Raw genomic sequence first — 16,194 nt, 5'->3', positions numbered from 1 at the left:
GCCGGGCCCGGCCCCTCCGAGCGCCAACGCCGGGCGGCGCCCGGGGCTGAGGACGCACGAACTCTGCGCATGGGAGCAGAGTCACGGAGACATCCGGCAGGTCAGGGAGACCCCAGCCCGCCCTTCCCCAGCCCCTGAATGGGGCCAGATCCCGATGGCCCGGTGGCCGCCTGGCAGGAGCTCCGGGAGGGGCCTCTGGGCACCGCTGGGGCTGGGGCTGGGGCTGGCCGACCCCCTCCTGATGTGCACCGGGGCGGCCATGGCAGCCGGCATCCTCAGCACCCACCTCAGGTCTCAGGTGCTTCTTCCAGAGCCCTGCTTGAAGCGTGGCAGGCGCCATCCAGGCTCAGCAGCACTCAGGGGTTGCAGGGGCAGGAACGGCCGCACAGCTCACTGCCTGCAGTAGAGAGTCACGTACCAGCAGGATCCACAGCAGAGTGCCACGTTTACAGACCACTCTGGGCACGATCAGGACAGGTGGAAGCTGGGAAGAAGCTCAAGGCTGGTGAGGCTGCAATATTATTTTGGGACAGATAAATCTGATCGTGGTTTAGCCACAACTCAGGATAACAGCCCCCAGTGGGACATTTTCCAGTCTCCACTGTCCAGGGTCTCACATCTTACCTGGAGAAAAATGCTCTCCTGCTTCCACAGCAATCTCTGGTATTGGGCCTTGGAGTTTGGCCCTGGAAGGAACACGAGGGAACACCGGAGAAGGGAATGCCCTGTTGCTCCACGTGTGCAGCACCTTGCACATGGCAAACAAATCCTCTGCTTGGCCAGTAAGGGGCCGAGAGCCAGTGGTAACCCAGCAGCAGGTTACCCCACAGACCACCTGGGTCTGCTGCTTCCTGCACAGGCAGGTGGCCTGCAGGTCAGGGAGAGGCGGATGGAAAGCAAAAGAGAGTGGTTTATAACCACAGCATGAATCCAGGAGTGACTCCTCCTTTCCAGGACCAAGAGATGAACAGGGCACAGATCCAGCAGCAGCAGGCTCAGGCAGCTCTCCTCCCCACCTTTGCACCGGTTCGTACAAGGCTTCCCATCCTCATATTACTGCATGACTCCCACCCTCAAAGGCCAATGGGGCCCTGAAGAAGACCTAGGAAATACTCCATACCAGCCCCTTCAGACATGGAAGCATCTAGAAATGTCCTCAATCCCAGTGTGAGAGCAAGAAACCTCCCAGCTGCAAGCACTGCTGCCAAAGTAGATCCCACTTGTGCCTGCTGCTCTTGTAGGGAAAGGAGCAAAGCCTGGAGTACAGCTGCTCCACCACTAACACTGTCTGCAAACAGAGACCTTCCGCAGTGCCAATCTAGCCCTAGGACAGCTGCTGGGCTCTTGTGCGAACATTGACACAGGCACTGGGAACACCCAGATCCTTTCCCTGGGACAGCCAAGAGGCTGTCTCTCACAGTGCAGTGGCAGCGCAGATGGAGCTGAGCCCACCTGGCAGAAAGTATCCAATAAGCTGGTGTGGTACTGGGTGGAGATGGTTCCCGCGCTTGTCTGTAGTTGTTGTGCCCTTTTCCAATCTGTTTTTGCTAAGACCCCCTTACCGTGGAGCCAGGGAAGGTTTGTCTCTCCTTCCATCACCCCCTCCCCATCTCACAGCTGGTCCGTGCCTAATCTAGTTGAAGATGTCCCTGCTCATTGCAGGGGGGTTGGACTAGATGGCCTTTAGAGGTCCCTTCCAGCCCACACCATTCTATGATTCCATGATTCTGTGATGCTATGCCCTCTTGCTGCTGCCCTGCAGGGTGCCAGTAAGGCCAGCCAGACCTGCCCCAGCCCAGCTCCCAAACGAGCCCCAGAGAGCACTGTAACAAGGCACATTAAGACAGTCCTTCCCTGAGACCTGAAGTCGGCAGTGCTTCAGGGTATGCCCAGGTCACACAGTAGCACAGGCCAGCAGCTGCCCCATGCACTGTGGGGAAGGGGTGACGGAGGATGCGAAGCAGGAGAACAAGGACCACCTGTGACATGATCGCTCCCTTTGTGAGCACGACTCCCCACATGCGCCAGCACTGAACGCAGCCTCCACAGCTCCGTCCTGCAGCCGCTCTCAAAAGTTGACATGTCACTTTCATGTCATGTCTTGTATTCTCAGTGACAGGAGGATGGATGTGTCATCCTTTGACTTTGCTGCCATCCCCTTTATCTCCATGGGAATTTAGTCCTCATCTGGCTTCTCCTTTCCTCTTATTCCCATCATTGCTTTATCCCAGCATTCAAATAGCTCTTTTGTATTTCCTAGCTCTCCTCTACTTGCAGCACTCTTCCCTTATTCTGATATACTCTCCCCATCTCGTTGAGCTCCAGGCCCCTTTGCTTTTGTCTCTCCCTGTCTTTCCCTTTCTTTCTGCTAGTGACTTGTTCCTTCTCTTGTGATTTGTCTTCCCTGCTCTGTCCCTTTCACTCATCTGTTCTCCTTATCTCTTTTTGCTCCTTCCTCTTCCTTTTCCCAGTCTTTGCACTCCCCCCCTCCCTCTGTGTGCCTTTGTCTGTAAGGAGTTGAAAGTTAAAAGCTTTTCCAACTTGATCCTGAGCAGCTTTCCCTGGTGCTTTCATCTCTATAACACATTTGTAAAACTACTCAGACTGAAGAGCCATGACATGAACAACTAAAGAAATATCAGAAAGAAACAGGACTCCCAACATGGGAGAGAAATTTGCCTTCTCCAAGAAAAATCTCCCTGGTTCACTAGCACTGAGGTTCTCTCTCCACAGTTCCTGTAATCACAACATAAAACCTGTTTACTAAGATTTCCTCTTCCTGGGCTCATCCTCCTCCCTGGTGAGTTCGGTGCTGGGAGGGGTAGACACGGGGTGCCCAAGAGCTCCCCATCACCTCCTGCCAGAAAGTAGCCATGACCGCCCTGCTCTCCCTCCCCTCTCGCTAGCAGCTCCTGCCAGGTTTTTCACTCCTGCTGTACCACAGACTGCTAGCCAGAGGGAAGGGTTGGTCACACCAGGAAAGATGCTCTGGCTCTTGTCCAGTCCTGCTCCCGGCTCCTCCTTCATGCAAAAATGGCAGAGACCTGGCAAACTCTCCCAGCTGATGTGTCACCAGCCCCCCGCAGCTGCCAGAAGGAGTTCTTTCTTACCACTTTCTCATGTGTTCCGTGCAGGGTCCAGCATTGTTTGCGGTACAGCAGCTGCAGACAAGGACTTCAGGAAAATTCAGGGAAGAAGTACTTTCAAGCCATTGCTTTCTTGGTGCTTCTGTGCAGCCTGTGCTTTGCAGGGTTCATGTGTGAGCACAGAAGTATGGTCAATCTAACCTGTGACCAGTGGCAGGGAATTCCAGAGTTGCCAGTACAGATCTATGCTCTGTCACATGGAGCAAGTCAAAGTGCTGTCTGCTTACTTGGAAATCTGTTGCTGAGAAGCCCATGAATCCTGGTTATTCTCACAACTCTACAAGAGATTAATCTCGCTAAGTCCTCCTCCTTCTTCGCTATTGGAGAAACAGATTCAGCACAGGACAAGCTCTGTGACTCACCTCTCTGTTGGCAGAGCCAGGTCCCATTAATCTAACTCCCTGTCTAATGTCCACATTTGGCTGGCAGGCAATCCATCTCCAGTCCAGCTCTCTGTCCAGGATCCAGCTCCCCTGTCAGTCAGCGCCTATCTAACGCTGGGTGCCCTGCAGGGCTTCTCCCTGGCGGGACAGGGGCAGTCTGCAGCCTACTGCCCAGGATGACAGCAGGGGACAGAATCTGGGATGGATGGGTACTTGCTAGGCAAAGCAATATCTGGCTGCAGTCGCAGCTGGGCTCAACATCTGCTCAGCAGACCTGTTTTCATTCTCTGGCCTCACCCCGCCTCATCTCAGCAGAACAGAGATTCACATACCTCAGTCCCACCAGTCTCGCTCTTCATGGGGTGCAGGATTCAGCCTGCTGCCCTCCAAATTCACCCTGAAAGGAGCCGAACACTGGGTGTTAGGACTGGAAGAGAGGGCTTTGCTCCCAGAGCTGCAGCTCAGGATGCCATAAAGGCTGCATGGAAGCAAGTCCCCCTGCCAAACTCCCTGCAGAGGGTCCCTGGGTGGTCACATTTGCTCCTGCTGTGCCCAGCAGCCACCTCTCGCAAGCTGCATGTCCTTGCCTCACACTGCCTGTCTCCTGGGGGCTGCAATGTGGGATGCCACATTACACGCCCTGATGCCTCCTGCCTCTTCCTGGATGCTGCTCTGGCACAGGTCTAGAAAGATGGATCCCACAGGCTGGTTGCACCACAGGACTTTCTTCATACCCCGCTGCTAGGGAGAGGCCTCTGCACCTCCTAAAAGGCCCGGCACTGAAATTCCTGATGGAGATAGGGGCAAGAGCTGAAGGCAGCAATTCTGTGCTCATACAGGTCCTGCAGAGTTGGAGACACTCCTTAACACACCACAGAGCGTGCCCACGCGAAGCTGGAGCTGACACAACGTGGCTGGGAGGGGCACAGCCCAGCGCTGCCCTAAGTTTGCTGGGCACGTATGAGCCAAAACCCCCAATCTATTGCCCAGAGCCATTTCTCACATGCCACCCCGCTTACTCCTGCCAGCCAAACAGCCCTGCCTTGCTGAGGCTCTTTGGTGCTGCTTCGAGTCTTTTCCTGGGAGTGTTCCCACTATCCCACACATTTAGGCACTGCCTGTCACCAGAGCATGGCAGCTTCCCCCATCTTTATTCTCCCCAAGTACTGTGTCATTTGCAGACTCCACAGTGTCAGCCTTGTGATTAGATTCCAATGCCTTTATGAATAATTTGTTGTGCAATTATAAAGCAAATATTTAATTGAACTTTATGTAAAATTGCTTCTGCCTCTGAGTACTGAACCACTGGTTTGGGATAGGGCATCGTCTGACCACACCAGCCCCCAGGAGCCCCACGAAGAGGCTAGCAGCAAACTGTCAGACTCCTTTCCCAGCAGCCTGTGGCCTGCATGCAGACAGCTGGCCCTGGCCGCTCCCAGCTGAGCCTGTGGAGGGGAGTGCTAGGGATGGCTCTGCATTGGCCCCAGAGACTGCCACAGATGCACCAGCTGCAATATCGCAGTGCAGCTCCCTTCCCTTGGGAGCATGTCCTTGGGCACTAGCAGCAGAACGTGTCTTCCCCAGCTGAGCAGCAGAACGAACCAGCTGGAGCATTCCCACAGTGTGACCAGTGCTACGTTGGAAGAGCCCAGCATGAAGTATGTCACTGTAGAAAACATCTTTGTGACAAGTTGTTGGCAGTCAGGTTTCAGCACAAGGATAAGAACAGATGCAAAGACACCGGCTTTCCTTCTTTCCAGTCCTTTTCCTTCCTGGACAAGACTGGAGTATGCAGATTGGAAAGCTGCACTGCAGCCAACTCTTTAAGGGAGGGAATGCCTTTGCTCACTGGCCATGTCTCAACAACATGGGGCACCAGTCTGAATTGATAACAAGAGCTTTGGCACCAGGGTGCCCATCCTGGGAGAGGCTGCTCAGCACACACTAGGGCCAGCGGTCTGTGCAGAAATACTCTATGTACCATGACATCACCTGCAGGCTCAGCTGGAAGAGTTTGAATGTAGGGGGTCTGGACACGCCTCAGATTGGCCATGGTATCGCCTCTGTAGGGAAAAACATCTATATCAGCAAAACCAACAGAACTGGACGAAATCCTAATTTACCATGGTCTGTAAAAGAGGCTGAAGTGCCTATTTCCAGTGAGGCGAATTTGAAATTGAAAGAGGAAAACGAGTGCATTGAAGAGATCAGAAGCTCCTTTCCAAGCGCGTATCTGGTGCAGGTAATTGCTAACTGACCTGGAGGGGCTCTTGAAATTGACCTAATGCAGCAGATTCTGCTGCTCAGAGCAACTCTGGGGCTGGGGACAGGCATGCGCATACAGTACCCCCAGCTGAGAGGCTGGCATGACAGGACAGGCTGCTGTGCAGTCACGGGGCTAGCAAGGGAAAACGCAAAGCCTGAGGCCAGGGAGGTGTTGCAGAAGGCAACAGTGGTCTGTGTGGTGCTCACCCCTGTCAGTATCCTAAACCTAGCCAGAGTATGTTCAGCTGGAAGAAAGGGCCTGGTTAGCTGCTGGAAGCTGGACACTTGTCCATGCATGGGACAGGCCTATCTGCAGTGATGGGGGAAGGAAGGCTTGGAGCCTAGGCTGGAGCGGCTATGCTGATGCGCTGGGAAGGGGTGGATGGGGAGTCTGCTCAGATGAGCTCAGCAGCTGAGGCACTGGATGTGGACCACGAGGCGGGAGCTGGAGTCCCTGCTCCAGTGCTGAAGGGTGCAGAAATGTAACGTATCCTGCTGACAGGAGTGCATGCTTATGAGTTTCTCCACGCAGACCCTAGTAAAGAACAGCAGTTCCCTGTGGGAGTCTGGGGATATCCCCTTCCCCAGCAGCACTTTCTTGCCTCTCAGCTCAGCTTGGGCAGCCCCTTCGCTCAGCTCTTGCTTTTATGGCTACAGATGAAGCAGCGCAACTTGCCCTTTGGCTCCCAGCCACATGCTCCCTTCTGCCAGCTCACCCCAGGATCAGGTCCATTAGCTGTTGCCTCTGGCAGCTCCCCTTGCTTCCCAGTCCTTGTTGCTTTTCACTCACAGGTGTTAAAGGTTCCTTTCAAGATGCACCCTTCTGCTTCCTCTGCAATCCAGGCATTTCTTTAATAAATAGCACTTGTACTGGCTCTGTGATGTCTATTTGGCTTCGTGCTTTCATCTTCACTGCTGGTTGTGCCCAGCGTGAAATGCTGCCACTCAGCCTATAAAAATTAATGGTTGGGGCAGTTATTTAGAATCATAGAATTGTTTAGGTTGGAAAAGACCTTCAAGATCATCAAGTCCAACTGTAAATCTAACGCCGCCAAGTCCACCACTAAACCATGTCCCTAAGTGCCACATCTACACATGTTTTAAATACCTGCAGGGACGGTGACTCAACCACTTCCCTGGGCAGCCTGTTCCAATGCTTGACAACCCTTTCAGTGAAGAAATTTTTCCTAATATCCAATCTAAACCTCCCCTGGCCCAACTTGAGGGCACTTCCTCTTGTCCTATCGCTTGATACTTGGGAGAAGAGACCAACCCCCACATTGCTACAACCTCCTTTCAGGTAGTTGTAGAGAGTGGTAAGGTCTCCCCTGAGCCTCCTCTTCTCCAGATTAAACAACCCCAGTTCCCTCAGCCACTTCTCGTAAGACTTGTGCTCTAGACCATTCACCATGCTTATTAGTTTCCCCGCGCAGACCATGAAGCTATGCCCTAGACATGCACTATAACAAACAAGAGCAAAGAAAATGTGGGAAAGGCAGAGGTTCGGGCTACCAGGTCTGGGCTGCATCCAAAAGTCCCAGCTACATGGAAAGCTTAGGACAGGGCTAACTGGCAGGAGGAGCATGATTCAGCCTCCTTTTCTCATTCTCTCCATAGTAAACACACATGCATGTATGCTCACTCTCTCTCTCTCTCTCTCACACACATACACACTTCTGTGGCCCTGACACCAGCCGAGAGCAGAGAGAAACAGGGCTCAAAGCAATCGTAATCTTCCCAAAACAATGGTGGGAGAACTGTGGTACAGTGAAAGCTACAATCGGCTGCAAAAAGCTGCGGAGAGGATGTAAGCTGGAAAACAGTTTATTTCTGGTATTAGGATGGTTTTTGGACTCACATCCCAGAAAGGCAGGGTGATCTGGCCACTTCTGGAGTACACTAGTGCCGAGTCCAGCACTCTGAAGGATACATGCTCTGGATTGGGAAGACCACCATAATATGGTTGGGAGGGACCAGCAGAGCCCTCCTGCACCGAAGGGAAAGGAAGCCCTGTCCAGTGCCTACATCTAGAAGGTGCAGCACCAGACCCAGCTCTGCTTATCTCTCATCATGCCCAGTCCTCTCTGACTCAAATCCTGCTCAGCCACCACCACTGTTAGATCCACTGCTTTTAACAGACAATATATGTGCATATCCAGTCAATACCCTGGCGTCCTTCATCCCCTTGGCAGCCCCTGTTGTACTCAGTTCTCTTTAGAGTTATGCTTTCCTTGTGCCATTTATTGTTCTGCTGTTGCCAGTAGCAGGCTTCTCTGTGTATATGATAAGCTTCTACAGCTTTTCCAAAGTGCAACTGCAGGAACCTGAACATCCCAAAAGACATGTTGTAAGTGCATCATGTTGAGCCTCTCTGTTCACTCAATTACCAGGATCCAGAGAATGATCCTAACTTTCTAAAAATGTTAGTATTTTCAAACTGTGCAATTGTGTCTTCCCTAATACTTTTCAAATGGCCCAGTACAGGTATTTTTAGAATAGATTCAAACATAGTCCAGCTCACCCTTTGTGCACATAACTAAGTACTCACCTGTTTAGCTGTTGTACACCTGCTTTTCCTTTTTCCAGGGATACCATCCTCCTAACCTACCTTGAAATTCTTTGTCTTGAAGTTAGCTGTGGCATAGGATCATAGAATGGCATCTCTTGACTGTTTTCAGCACTTCACAGGGTAAAGTCTATGAGATGCTCCTACTGGCTGAAAGTCCTCCAGAGCCATGGCTATGGCTGCAGTTTTTATGAATACACATTCTGAATCTCATCTTGCAGGCTTTTATGAGGATATGGTTTAGGGCCACATTTGTTGTAACTTGGAGTTTTCTGGGAAATACACCTACTTTCTGTAGGTGCTCCATATCCATTGCCAGTGATGGTTTCTCCCCTCCAATGGGTGCTCCTTTGGGTGGGCAGAGGAGTCCTCTTGCCCAGCAGACTTCTGCTGTTGCAGCTTCTGGCTCTTGTACCTACACTTGCCTTTCCTTTTACGCTGTATGCGGAATTCTGCAGATTAGTCTGTGTGTTCACAATTCTCACAGATCCTCAGCTCCAAGGTTTTACTGCAGGTCTTTAATTCTGTCACATATTGATCAACTGTTTCTGCTTGCGTGAAAAGGATTGGAAATGTTAAAATGATTCATTGTTTTGTGGAATACACAGCCACATTTTTTCATGTTTACATTTTCTCTTACACATTCTTTTCCTCCTCCCACCCGAAGCACAGAGACTAGGGCTTTCGCGTTAGTGCTTCTTTCATTTGCACTAATTGCTGTTAAGTGGATCTCAAACTGCCTGACAGTTTCCGTTTTCTACTGCATCCCGGCAGGGAAGGATTTAATGCTGGACCCTGTGACATGCTTGTTAGTTCTTCCAAAAGCTCCTGGAAATCACTAAAGTCCGTACTTAAATTTTGTCAGAGCCACTTGGCAAAGAGAAGCATATGTATGAGGAAAAGATTGTCTCCATTGGGGTTGCTACTGAACCAGCCCTAACAGAAGTGACTTAGCTTTCGGAACAGTGAATTGCAGGGGGTTAAAAATAATTTCCCAGAGTATCTTTCTGTGCCCCCTGTCCTGAGAACTAGCAACACTTGACATTGTGCAAGCACAGACTACAGAGACCACTGAAGGCAGCACACATCCCCTGGGACATGGGGAGGGAAGTCTCATCTGCTTCTGCACCCTGTGGTTCAATGCACCCTGAGAGAGTCAAGCAGCGGTGTGCTCTGCACTCAGCAAAGATGAGCAGGTCAGCCAAAAGCTCTGCATTGCCATTGCTCAGCACACCGCAAGTCCTTCCTTCCTCCACCAGTATCTGGAGACAACAGGCTGGTGACCCTAGAGGCATCTCCTTTCGCCCAGCAGCAGCTAGCCCTTAAGTCAGCTCTCCAGCAGGTCATGTTTGCCCATTGCCGGCTTCACTGTGCTTCAGAGCTGCCAAGACACACACACTGGTTTAGCATTTAACGCCTCCTGGCCCTGGGCTGGCAAGCAAGACTCCGAGTCCCTCACCCAGGCATGATGCTGTGGTTCAGTCCATGGCACACACAGTGATCCTCCAGTGCTGGTGCTGCGGAGCCGCCTCATTGCAGAGCAGCAGCCGTTACGGGCAGCTACGTGAAAATGAGCCAATTGCCCCTGTGGTGCCCTGGGACCCTTGACCTCCAGGCCAGATCTGGAAGGCTATGCCTTCGCAGGGCCATGCAATGTTCAGAGTGTGGCTCCTTAGGGAATCTTTGAAATTGCCTTTGGAGAAACAGCAGCAGCCCCTGCACCATGGCCCTGGGGCAGGAATGAGGAGCAGGCTACACATGCCACTTCCTTCTCTTAAACTTCAAACACACCATCAGACCTAAATTATTCACTTGTAATCCCTGGAGCTGGCAGCAGCTCAGAGAGGATCCAGCTCAGGTGATAAGAAGGAAGAAAGAAAAAAAAGAACCCATTAAATTTAAAAACCTCTGAGAGTCATAAAATGTAAAAATATATTCAGGACAGGAGCCAGGCCAGGATGGGGAAGCTGGGTGCAAGCAGGGTCTGACACTGGCAGCTCTCTGAGCATGAGGGGGTACCACGGAAGATGAGGGAACCTGAGGCTGAGAAGGCTGGTGGGGCTTGGTGGACCTGGGTGCTCAGCTCTGTTACCTCTTCTAACTCCTCATGGTCCTTTGTCCTCTCTCTGTGGTGTAAATGGAGTGAGAAAAGAGCAGGAAACGTGCAGAGGGAGTAGAGCTGTGCTAAGAGTGTCCAACCCAGGCTGAGAGCACTCCTGCTCTCCAAGGTGGCAGTCAGGGGACTGCCCTCTCCCTCTCCGCAGCCAGACCCCTGGCTCAGTCTCCCCAGAGAAGGTGTTGGGGATCCCCAAAGCCAAGGTGTAGAGCAGCTGTGTCATGGTGCCAGCAGAACGCAGCAGCCCCATCCCCAGAGACACGGCTAAGATGCCCAGAGCTGCCTTGGCTCCGGCAAAATACTTGGAAAGCTCTTGTTTACTGGGACCTAACACAGTTACAAAGCTAACTGAAAACAGAGAGCAGCTCCTGGCAAGGCACAGACTGCAGAGAGCTGGGATGAAAGCATTTAAAATGTCTTGCTTCACCAGCTTGGCTGTCCCTGTGCCCACCAGCTTCAGTCTGCTCCTGCAGTGAGTGCTCCGTCACCTCTGAAACAAACTGCATCGATCAGAAACACTCCCACCTCAGGCCTGGAAACATGTCCTGGCACAGCTCCCCCGGAGCCAGCACCCCTCCCCATCTGCCAGGGACAGAGCAAGCAGCAGGCACCTGAGGGTACCGCTGCTTTGCACTGTGCCATGCAGAAGCATCTGCAGCCAGTGGCACAGCTGCAGCCCAGCTCAATCTCCACAGCACAGCAAGCCCAAGCCCCACACCTCTGCCTCCGGCCAGGCTATGCAAAAGCAAGAGGGTCTGACAACAGGGTGGTGGGCACCCACTAGCTCAGCCCTTCCCAGAAGTTCCGGGGATAGCTTCAGGAGACACAGGAGAGATGACAATGTCCTGGATCAGCCTCAGTGGCTCTGCAGTCACAGTGCTTGACAACACCACAGGGAAGGTCTTCAGTCTGAGCTCCGTCCAGGCAGGTGGGCAGCTCTCCCTTCACCTTCAGCTGCCACCAGTGGCACATTGCAAACAGCTGTGGGGAGGACAGACAGAGAGCAGCGATGCGGACACTGATCAAGTCCGCCAGCAGATCCCCGATCCCCGGTGTCCAGTGCCCTGGCAGACCTCGGCAGGGCAGAGGGCAGGATTCAGGAGAGGACTGCGCCTCACAGCAGTTGGGAGAAGTAATGGCTTTAGAGTCTCAAAGGCCTTGGGCAACCTCTTACTGCAGCCCACTGGCAATCCATTCCCAATGCTCTGGACTATGACCCAGGCTGAGCTTTGCGTTTCCAGCTTCTTGCAACATAGCTCCAGCTGCCTGAGCCAACTCAAATCCTGGGGCTCCGTATCAGCTCCCATCTGCGTAACTGAGATGAGAAAAGCGGCTGCAGGCACTGCTGGGGTTGCACCAACCTGGCTTGGAGGGGGCAGGCTGAGGCTGTTACTCACCAAGAGGCTGTAGACAGAGCAGCCGCACCTCCTGCCTTGGCTGCACCTCCCAGTAAAGGCTGGCCGGCACCTGCAGGGAGCATGGATCACTCCTCAGAAGAGCAGCCAGATGGGAAGGTCTGCGTGCGTGTGATAACAGCTGCTGCTTGGCTCCTCTCCCTGGCAGGCCTGCATGGGGCACACAAGTGCCAGTATCTGGGGCTCCAGGAAAAGGGGGGGCCACGTGCCCCAAGGCCAGGCTGGCATCTCTGTCCTCGAGAGCCCTCAACACGGCTCCTCCTGCTAGAACCTCCCCAGGGAGTGCAGAGTGAATGCTCACCCCCACAGCACAAAGGTAGGTGGGAAGTGCGTACCCTCCACGCAGTTAGACACTGCAGATGCTGAGCCAGGCTTCTCACGCCTACGGCAAGCACAGAACTGGGTGCTGTGGGGCAGGGTGAGAAGCCAGCACCTCTTCCCTTACCAGGGCTCAAGGAATTTGTCCCTGCCCTAAGGCAGACTGAAGGACACAGAGTGGCTGGCTTTGGACCACCAGCAAGTGTGGCTGGCTCTGGATCACCCATGGCAGGATGGGAACCCAAGGCCAGGCAAGTGCTTCGCTTGCACTGAGATGCCAGCAGAGAAGCTGTGAATGCAAGGGGAAAAGCCAGGTGAGAGAGAAGAGCAAGGCCTGGCTGTTACTGGCAGGAGTGCTGAAATTCACTATTAAACTACACTCTAAACTGATTTTTAAAGTTCTCTTTCCTCTGGAGATGGTGAAAACACAGTGCCAAGTAAGCTGCCCCTACTTTTCTGCACAGCAATCAATAACCCATGATTGCATCAAACCAGATGGAAGTGGGGAACTTCACCCAGCACACACTGATTCCAATTCATTCACCCTCCACCAAAGGCATCTCAACAAGCAAAGCAACTTTACACTTCTTCATCTGCTGAACCAACACAGCACCAGAGCAAGGCCAGGGTGCTGAGCAGGCTGGGGCAAGTAAGCAAGGATGGAGGATGTTTCCTGGGTGTGGAAAGGAAAGGAAAGGAAGGCCTGGGAAAGGTCTCCTGATGCCCAGGGACCATGCAAGCCACAGGAACAGGACAAACAGGAGGGTCACTAGTTCAGCAAAAGTTTATGCATGCTTCTGCATCAGAACTTGCTGCCTCAGTCCTGGCAGTATTGGAATTTAGATGGAGGATAGATGTGATTGATGGCAAAGACAAAACCTGGGGTTTTCAACCCATTTTCATACTCAGTGCCTGTGAGATGGGCTTGACTTGTTAGGTAGGTGAAGGAGGTAGAAGAGTGAAGATTGTGATCAGTCACAAAACAATCAAAACAAAAACTAAAGCCCAAGGTCCAGCACTTGGCTTTTTCTCATGCAAACCTCTCTGCACCCTTGTTATTCACAAATCTGGAATCAACCTCCATCCTCAGCAGGTGAGGAAGGAGGCGAGAGGGATCAGCAAGGCATTGCAAAATTGGTTCTATTTTTAAATGCATGAGGCCTTTGAAGGAACAAGGGACTGCCTATCACATCTATTTCCACCTGACAAAGGTACTAGCACTTCCTGGACCAGCAGTGCCCAAACTCTTGGGGGGTACTGTCCTTCGCTGTAGAGGCAGTACAGGCCCTTCTTCAGGCATCTTGACACTTCAGGGCCATGAATGTCCCAGGCAGGCTCCCCCCTACCTGCTGGGACCTTCCCCACATCCTCCTGGCTTTTCCAGGAGATCTGGGCAACAGGGCTGCAGCTCCTGGCCTGGCTCCATGGCAGAGGCTGTGCTCGTCTCCTGCCCTGTAGCACCAGGGAAGGGCAGGAGCAGTAGCAAGGAGTGCATGATGCTGAGGCAAGCAGCACCCTTACCCTGAAGATGGCTGCAAGTGCCACTTCTGCACCAGTCAGAGAGACTTCTCTTCCCGCACAAGGCCAGCGACTCAGTTCTGCAGCAGCCCTATGCTGACATCCAGACCCCAGCAGGGCTGCAAAGAACAGCCTCCCCACTGGTGTTACACCCCACCCTTTGCCAGTTCTTTGTGGCCTGAGGGTGCACGGATCCCAGCACCCCGTTCCACCCCAGCTGCTTGCTGCCGCAGAGCAGAGCCAGGCAAACAGCTCGTCAGGAACAAAGCCCTTTCCCGAGTGGGCTGGGCTGCCTTGCCTGCGACTAAATATTCAGAGGCACTGTGCACTAGCCCTTTGATCAGCAATTTATCTCTCCATGCCACAAGTTTCCTGGAGCCTGGCGTTTCCGCCCCATGCTCAGCCTAGGTCCCAGGAGCCTGGGAGACAGGTGTGAGGAATTAGCTATAGGGACTAACGCTCTGACAGGAACCAGCACCAAAAGCAGGGGACAGAGTGTAATGTTTATTACATTTGAAGCAAAGCAAACATGTGGCCTACTTATGTATCTAGAGAGAATTAATTGGGGAGCTCCACAAAGCAGCAGATTATAAATTAGAATCATTTTCACCAACTTCAGCCCATTCATCTTATTTCACACCAGGCCTGTCGGCTCAGCCTGACGCAGCCCTGTGCAGCCCCAGACCCACAGGCTGCTCTCTGGTGGCACAGGGGGACTGCCAGCAGCCAGCCCCATGGGCACTGCATGCCTAAACCCACGGGAAGCGTGTGGGGTCAAGCTGAGGCACACGCCTCAAATGGAAAGCAAACTCAGAGCCTTGAGGGTGGCCCCGGAGGTGGTGAGTGCCACCAGCTGTCATCTGCAGGGGTATCCAGAGTGCTCTGCTCCAGCGGCTGGCCCCAGAGATGGCAGAGATGCCGGGTGCCTGCCCTGTGCTCCTCCGTCCACCTTCACTCACTGGCAGCCAGCAGAGTGGCGAGGGGCCAGCAGGGCTGTGCGTGCACCTCCACACCCCCTCCACTCTGGTTAGGATCCCAGGTTAGGGACCAGGCTTTGCTGATGTGACAGAACAGGCAACCACAGGCCAAAGTCAGGTGGAGACTCCCTTTGTGGAGCTTAGAGGTCCCTCCTGGGGACGTGGCCCATGATGGGCAGGGGCCAGAGTTGCTGGGAGCGTAATGGTCTGCATGCCCAAGACGCAACCCATTCGCAGACAGACTCCTGTGCAAGGAGCAGCAGTGCTCAGATACTGTCAAAGCAGCTTGTGCTTGAGGCACTCTAGCCCTCAAGAGCCCCAGGGCCAGTAGTTGCCCCTGAGGGGCACTTCGAGAAATGCCCCTGAGGCATTTCAGGGATTCTGGCCTGGTGCCAAAACACCCAGAGTGGCCACTGCCTCCCAGATGGTGGGATCTTGCCAGCACCTTTCAAAGCAGAGGATTAGAACAACTCTGATTTGGCCTTTACTTACAGATCCCAAGGAGCCAGCATGCAAAATATCGTATTGATGCTGGGATCATTTCTCTCCAAAAGGCCATCTGCTGCCTTGCTGGAAGGAGTGTTAAAAGAGCCAGTGGAGATGGCTGGGCAACACCTGAAAAGGAGGATCTATTCCTGAAGATGGAGTTTGGGTCAGACCACAGCCACCGTGATCTCAACTCTCCTGCCCTTCACAGTGATCAGAGGTGGACAGAACCAGAGGTGGGATCAGAGCCTCACAGCACCCACCTGTGCAAATGAGAGCACTCCCACGAAGGTGTCTGCAGGGCTCCAGACACAGTCAAAATGGTTTCCACAGGGAGCAGCAGAAGTCTGGCCCAAGAGTCCTTCTAGTCCATGTTGTGTCTCCAGAGCGGCCAGGAGCAACTGCCTGGAGCAGAACAGGGACAGGGCAAGAAGATGTGATACTCTTCCCGACACTCTCCCAGATTCCAACAATTTTAAGCTCAAAGAGACACATGCCAATTTGCACCCAGTCTTTTCCACAAAGCTATCCGAAGCAGGATGCCCCAGGAGCTAGCGTGCTGCCAAGGGCTTCAGAGATGCCCATAACAGCCTTGCCTCAGCTGACAGGGCCAGACAAGCTGCATCCCATGGCAGGGACTCCCATCAACCTGTTTTTAGCAGCTGTAGCAACCTGCATTCACACATGAGCTGTCTGGTTCAGCAAGCCCACCGGAGTCCACGCTGGTAAGTGTGTGTGATCAGGGCAGAGCCCACCAGGCACCCTAGCCCAGATGCGGATGCCCCACACACCAGGTCCCATCCAGCTGCTGCCTCGTCCCTCATGGCTCTGACTGCACGGGGAAGCCCAGGGCTTCCAGATGGGCACCAGGTGAGGAGTGCCTGCCGCAGCCTGGTCCCATGCCAGAATAGCTTTCTACCCCTTCATTGCCACGCTCTGTGTGTCAGCTGCAGCCCCCACTCTACACCCAACTGGCTCATAATTTGTGTCATAAAGACAGAGTT

General features: G+C 53.3%; 1 long non-coding RNA gene across 1 annotated transcript; it reads right to left on the bottom strand.

Annotated features, from left to right (window-relative positions):
• Positions 1–7,124: 7,124 nt before the first annotated feature.
• LOC104832935 lies at positions 7,125–15,665 on the bottom strand. The gene is made up of 3 exons (XR_774483.1): positions 15,454–15,665; positions 11,874–11,943; positions 7,125–11,791 (listed from the first exon to the last, which is right to left on the bottom strand). It is a non-coding gene; the product is annotated as an uncharacterized LOC104832935 (long non-coding RNA).
• Positions 15,666–16,194: the final 529 nt, after the last annotated feature.

This window comes from Haliaeetus leucocephalus, unplaced genomic scaffold, assembly GCF_000737465.1.
Source record: "Haliaeetus leucocephalus isolate CR32 unplaced genomic scaffold, Haliaeetus_leucocephalus-4.0 Scaffold273, whole genome shotgun sequence".
Lineage (NCBI taxonomy): Eukaryota > Metazoa > Chordata > Aves > Accipitriformes > Accipitridae > Haliaeetus > Haliaeetus leucocephalus.
This window is presented reverse-complemented; position numbering and strand designations above follow the sequence as displayed.